Consider the following 7,919-nt stretch of genomic DNA (forward strand, 5'->3'; position numbering starts at 1 on the left):
CTACGTTATACTTATGTACCCCTAATCTGCTGCCCCTAACACCGCCGACCCCTATATTATATTTATTAACCCCTAACCTGCCCCCCTCAACGTCGCCGCCAGCTACCTAAAATAATTAACCCCTAATCTGCCGACCGCAAAGAGCCGCCACCTACGTTATCCTTAAGTACCCCTAATCTGCTGCCCCTAACACCGCCGACCCCTATATTATATGTATTACCCCTAATCTGCCCCCCTCAACGTCGCCTACACTTATTAACCCCTAATCTGCCGAGCGGACCGCACCGATACTATAATAAAGTTATTAACCCCTAATCCGCCTCACTCCCGCCTCAATAACCCTATAATAAATAGTATTAACCCCTAATCTGCCCTCCCTAACATCGCCGACACCTAACTTCAAGTATTAACCCCTAATCTGCCGAATGGAGCTCACCGCTATTCTAATAAATGTATTAACCCCTAAAGCTAAGTCTAACCCTAACACTAACACTCCCTAAATTAAATATAATTTAAATCTAACGAAATAAATTAACTCTTATTAAATAAATTATTCCTATTTAAAGCTAAATACTTACCTGAAAAATAAATCCTAATATATCTACAATATAAATTATAATTATATTATAGCTATTTTAGGATTTATATTTATTTTACAGGTAACTTTGTATTTATTTTAACCAGGTACAATAGCTATTAAATAGTTAAGAACTATTTAATAGCTAAAATAGTTAAAATAATTACAAAATTACCTGTAAAATAAATCCTAACCTAAGTTACAATTAAACCTAACACTACACTATCAATAAATTAATTAAATAAAATACCTACAATTATCTACAATTAAACCTAACACTACACTATCAATAAATAAATTAAATACAATTCCTACAAATAAATACAATTAAATAAACTAACTAAAGTACAAAAAATAAAAAAGAACTAAGTTACAAAAAATAAAAAAATATTTACAAACATTAGAAAAAAATTACAACAATTTTAAACTAATTACACCTACTCTAAGCCCCCTAATAAAATAACAAAGACCCCCAAAATAAAAAAATGCCCTACCCTATTCTAAATTACAAAAGTTCAAAGCTCTTTTACCTTACCAGCCCTGAACAGGGCCCTTTGCGGGGCATGCCCCAAAGAATTCAGCTCTTTTGCCTGTAAAAAAAACACATACAATACCCCCCCCCCAACATTACAACCCACCACCCACATACCCCTAATCTAACCCAAACCCCCCTTAAATAAACCTAACACTAAGCCCCTGAAGATCTTCCTACCTTATCTTCACCATACCAGGTTCACCGATCGATACAGAAGAGCTCCTCCGATGTCGTGATCAAAGCCCAAGCGGGGGGCTGAAGAGGTCCATGATCCGGCTGAAGTCTTCATCCAAGCGGGAGCTGAAGAGGTCCATGATCCGGCTGAAGTCTTCTATCAACGGCATCTTCAATCTTCTTTCTTCAGGATCCGTGTTCATCCCGCCGACGCGGAACATCCATCTTCACCGACGACTTCCCGACGAATGACGGTTCCTTTAAGGGACGTCATCCAAGATGGCGTCCCTCGAATTCCGATTGGCTGATAGGATTCTATCAGCCAATCGGAATTAAGGTAGGAAAATTCTGATTGGCTGATGGAATCAGCCAATCAGAATCAAGTTCAATGCGATTGGCTGATCCGATCAGCCAATCAGATTGAGCTCGCATTCTATTGGCTGATCGGAACAGCCAATAGAATGCGAGCTCAATCTGATTGGCTGATCGGATCAGCCAATCGGATTGAACTTGATTCTGATTGGCTGATTCCATCAGCCAATCAGAATTTTCCTACCTTAATTCCGATTGGTAATTTTACAGGTAATTTTGTAATTATTTTAACTATTTTAGCTATTAAATAGTTCTTAACTATTTAATAGCTATTGTACCTGGTTAAAATAAATACAAAGTTACCTGTAAAATAAATATAAATCCTAAAATAGCTATAATATAATTATAATTTATATTGTAGCTATATTAGGGTTTATTTTTCAGGTAAGTATTTAGCTTTAAATAGGAATAATTTATTTAATAAGAGTTAATTTATTTCGTTAGATTTAAATTATATTTAACTTAGGGGGGTGTTAGTGTTAGGGTTAGACTTAGCTTTAGGGGTTAATACATTTATTAGAATAGCAGTGAGCTCCTGTCGGCAGATTAGGGGTTAATACTTGAAGTTAGGTGTCGGCAATGTTAGGGAGGGCAGATTAGGGGTTAATACTATTTATTATAGGGTTATTGAGGCGGGAGTGAGGCGGATTAGGGGTTAATACATTTATTATAGTAGCGCTCAGGTCCGGTCGGTAGATTAGGGGTTAATAAGTGTAGTTAGGTGGAGGCGACATTGGGGGCGGCAGATTAGGGGTTAATAAATATAATATAGGGGTCGGCGATGTTAGGGCAGCAGATTAGGGGTACATAGGGATAATGTAGGTGGCGGGGGTGTACGGAGCGGCAGATTAGGGGTTAAAAATAATATGCAGGGGTCAGCGATAGCGGGGGCGGCAGATTAGGGGTTAATAAGTGTAAGGTTAGGGGTGTTTAGACTCGGGGTACATGTTAGAGTGTTAGGTGCAGACGTAGGAAGTGTTTCCCCATAGCAAACAATGTGGCTGCGTTAGGAGCTGAACGCAGCTTTTTTGCAGGTGTTAGGTTTTTTTTCAGCTCAAACAGCCCCATTGTTTCCTATGGGGGAATCGTGCACGAGCACGTTTTTGAAGCTGGCCGCGTCCGTAAGCAACTCTGGTATCGAGAGTGGAAGTTGCGTTAAATATGCTCTACGCTCCCTTTTTGGAGCCTAACGCAGCCATTCTGTGAACTCTCAATACCAGAGTTATTTAAAAGGTGCGGCCAGAAAAAAGCCAGCGTTAGCTACGCGGGTCGTTACCGACAAAACTCTAAATCTAGCCGTAAGATAGCTACAATATAATCCGCCTCACTCCCGCCTCAAAAACCCTATAATAAATAGTATTAACCCCTAATCTGCCCTCCCTAACATCGCCGACACCTAACTTCAAGTATTAACCCCTAATCTGCCGACCGGACCTCGCCGCTACTCTAATAAATGTATTAACCCCTAAAGCTAAGTCTAACCCTAACACTAACACCCCCCTAAGTTAAATATAATTTTATTCTAACGAAATAAAATAATTCTTATTATATAAATTATTCCTATTTAAAGCTAAATACTTACCTGTTAAATAAACCCTAATATAGCTACAATATAAATAATAATTATATTGTAGCTATTTTAGGATTTATATTTATTTTACAGGCAATTTTGTATTTATTTTAACCAGGTACAATAGCTATTAAATAGTTAATAACTATTTAATAGCTACCTAGTTAAAATAATTACAAAATTACCAGTAAAATAAATCCTAACCTAAGTTACAATTAAACCTGGTGTATGTAGGCCTTTATTGCACAGATAAATGATATACTGCTAAGTCCGTCTAATACTTTTTAGGAACTACAGCCATGTCTACACTATCTTAGATACAAGTCTTTCTATAGAGATAAAGTATATCTAACTTCTACCTTCAAAAAGATTCCTCCTGAAGACAGGCTTACTCTCTGTTTGATTTAACCTGAACTGTGATTATGGCATCTCATAGAACCATTACCCAAAACACTAGTATGTATTTCAGGTACCGTATTTTAGCAAAGATCTTAGTTCATCCAAGTATTAATTGAAAAGTAGGAGTACCCTATAGCCAGCTGAAACTAGCAACCATACGATTAAATTCCTATAAATGATCTATAAAAGAGTTACAATAATCTTTTCCCACTTCAACAGAGGCAATTGCTGGGAGTAATTCCCTATATAACAGGCTTATTATAATCCTCACAAATCATAAAATCATGGAATTATTAATACACCATCACAGATTTCTTTCTTAGAGATATACCAACGTTAATAAGACTGTTTAAATTAACATAGAAGCCCAGGTACAATTCTACTACCTAACAATATACACCATTAACACTTAACTCTTGTGTATATGGGCATTGCATACATTTATAGTGAGCTGGATCATTCTGATAATTTACACAGTGGACTGCTCCACATTAAATTAGCCACCCCCTTGGTAACCTTCAATAGTTCAGATATTTTTTTATTTTTTTTTGCTTAAAAAGTCCAGAGACATATAATGACATAAAAATTCAACTGCGAGGTAACACACTGTTATTTCTATAATGCACACATATATTCTTCCTACTTATCGTGGTTGTCCGAAAGGATCTCCAAGCCAGGTGAGGTGTGGAAGTGTGCACACCAACTTGTGCGTGTAAGCCTCAACCGGCTGCTCACACTGTTATTTATTTACTTAAGTTGCATGTCATGTTTTATAAAGAAATGTTTTTGTTTTCTTTTTGTGGGTCTTAGTACCTTGTGGCATAGTTAGCTCCTTGTTACGGTTTCAGTAGTCCTGACGTATATACCTATACCATAATGGTGCGTCGCGCTACATCTTAACAGTCACAGACTGCCACAAGGAAAAACCCTAGTAGCCGAAATGCGAACACCTACTCTATAATTGAGCATTGTGCTACTAACTTCTATTTACTAAAAGTGTTAAACCTGCTATGTTTTCATGTATGACTCAACATTGATACTTGATTAGGGAAGTGAAAATTCAGGGGAGTTCTCCAATGAGTCTTAAAGGAAAAAGTTGAAGTATGGATCTCATATATATGTGCCATAGATGACCACATGGAAAGATATCAGTAGACCTGATGCGTATACCTATACCAGAACGGTGCATTGGGTTACAAGCTAGCACATCAATTAGGCGTAACGCTAATTATATTGTTATTAATGTTTATATGTGACTGCCTATCTCATGATACAGACACCCAAAAAGGTTATTAGTTATGCAATGTATGACACTTCTTTAATTATGTACCTTGCTGTCTTTTAACACTCTCTGTTTTTCTTAAAGACTTCTTAAACTGGGCATATCATGCCCCTCCCTTTTACTCTTTTCCCTTCTTATCTCTTTTTCATTTGCATTAGGTGCAGGGATACAGATCCCACACTTCCCTCTACCTCTTCACCCTTCTTACCTTGACTGCGGTCTTTGGCTGACCACTCCCTGAGGCGGGCTGACCGCTTCTTGCTTATCCTAACTACCCACCACTTTCTGGACAAAATATCTGGAAAACACATTTCCCTTTAACTTCCCTAACCCATATCTGATCCACCTTTTCCCACCCCAGAACTTTCTCCTGTTTCCAATACCTCTATCCTTCTTTCTTCCCTTATCTCTCATTCCCCTCTCTCACCTATACCCCCCTCACCCCCACCCACCCCCCTTTTTTTTTTTTCCCCCCCCACTTCCCTCAACTATGGCTACACACGGGACGCACACCTTGTCCTTCATGACACTGAACACTAAGGGTTTAAATATACCAGAAAAAAGCTCACACCTAATTTGAGATGGCATCCGTGCCCACTGTGATATTATATTCTTACAAGAGACGCACTTTCGCAGAGGCAAAGAACCGGTATGCTTTAATCCTAAATTCCCAACCTCCTTTTTTGCCTCCGGGACCTAAAAAAAAAATGGAGTTGGTATTCAGATAAAACATTCCTCCCCATTTTCCCTCATTCACATAGAAAGGGACCCTGAGGGTCGTTATCTAATTGTAATAGGCACACTCTTTAACAGACTGGTTACCCTCGTTAACGCCTATTTCCCCAATCACCACCAGAACAAATTCATGAATTCCCTCTCTAACAAAATCCTTGAACTCCGTAAAGGAGCTTTGATACTAGGGGGAGACTTCAATGTCCCTCTTAACCCAGTCTTAGACACTTCCAGAATGACAGCCTCAGTTACTAAAAAAATCCTCCGACAGTGTAATGCCAGATTGGAAGAATTGGCAGTTCACGACACATGGCGCACACTATACCCCACTAGGCGCGATTATACTTTTTACTCCAACCCACACAAGGTTTATACAAGAATTGATTACTTTTTCACGGACCAATCAACTTTAGCAGGGGTTACAAACACTCAGATACTCCCTATGACCTGGTCTGATCAAGCCCCAGTAGTTTGTAAAATAAAATGGCCTTCGATGCCAGATAGACCATTTATTTGGAGGTTCGATGACTTTTTGTTGAACAACCAAGTGATTAAAGCTCAAACCACAACAAAACTTATGGAATATTTTCAAAACAATGAAACTGGGGAGGTGTCCCGGACCATGTCGTTTTGGAGGCGCATAAGTGTGTAATGAGAGGGGAGCTAATCCAACAGAAAGCTTTCCAATCTAAACAACTTAGACTCAGGTATACGGATCTCCTTAAACTGATACATGATCTGGAGGTTAGACACAAAGCAACCCCCACAGACTCACAACTCAAACAAGATCTTCTGCAGGCCAGGAAAGACATACAGGACATACACTCTAGAGAACATTAAATCCTTGCACTTAAACTACAGCAAAAATATTATGAATTTGGAGATAAACCTGGTAAGCTCCTTGCAAGAGCCTTAAAGAGGAGACAATCCAAATTCCACATCCACTCCATACTAAATCACCATAGTCAGCCATGCTCAGACAGCCCTTCTATAGCGGAAGTACTTAGGTCCTATTACCAGAATTTGTACAATTTGCAAAAGGGCGAGGCTTCCTCCCAGAATGGTGACGGGACACCCTCTGGGTCTCCTATTGACACCTACCTGGACTCCTTGTCTCTCCCAGCCCTGACTGAGGAGGAAAGAGAGAGTTTAGAAACAGCCATTTCAGCAGAAGAAGTAGCCAAGACCATAGAAAGCTTACCAACTGGTAAAAGCCCAGGCCCGGATGGCTTTAGTGTAAAATACTACAAACTCTTTAAAGAAATACTATTCCCCCGACTTGCCTCCTTGTTTAACAGCATTGGAACTACTCATGACTTTCCTCCGACCATGCTATTAGTGCATGTCACGACTATCCTGAAACCGGGTAAGCCCACAGACCGGCCTGAAAATTTCAGGCCGATCTCTCTCCTCAATGTAGACCTAAAACTATTCGCAAAAATATTATCATCAAGACTAAATAAACTTCTACCCCAACTAATATCTCCCGACCAGGTGGGATTTGTCCTGGGCAGAGAAGCCAGGGACAATACCATAAAAGCCGCTCTACTAGTGAACCACGCGCACATTAATAATATCCCGTCAGTGCTTATATCAACAGATGCCGAAAAAGCTTTTGATAGGGTCAACTGGGGTTTTCTCAGGGCCGCCCTGTTAAAAATGAACTTTGGCCACGCTTTTATGCAAAAAAAAATTTCTTTATATTCGGACCCAATTGCACAAGTAAAAGTCAACAACATCCTATCAGACCCTTTTAAAATCTCGAACGGAACACGTCAGGGCAGACCCCTATCCCCTCTACTGTTTGCTCTTTCAATAGAAATATTAGCGCAAAAGATCCGGGACCACCAGAAAATCTCTGGGATTGAAATAGGGGGTCAGGAACACAAGGTTTCGCTATATGCGGACGATATTCTCCTTTCGGTCACAGACCCGCTGGCCTCGATCCCAGAGATTCTTCGAGAATTTGAAGAATACGGCAAGGTATCCAATTTCCACCTGAACCATACAAAATCGGAAATCTTAAACATTAATTTGCCCCAAACAGACTTATGCCGTATCTCTGACATTTGTAAATGAAGGATTAAAACGAGAGCACTCAAATATTTAGGGATTAACCTAACTCCCAAAGCAGAGAGCCTCTTCGAGGCTAATTATACCCAGTTATCAAAATCCATACTGGGAGATCTTTCGTCATGGAAAAACAAGAAGATTTCCTGGTTGGGCAGGATCGGGGTTGTGAAAATGAATATCCTCCCTCGGATCCTATATTACCTTC

Source organism: Bombina bombina, chromosome 9, assembly GCF_027579735.1.
Source record: "Bombina bombina isolate aBomBom1 chromosome 9, aBomBom1.pri, whole genome shotgun sequence".
NCBI classification, from domain to species: Eukaryota; Metazoa; Chordata; class Amphibia; order Anura; family Bombinatoridae; genus Bombina; species Bombina bombina.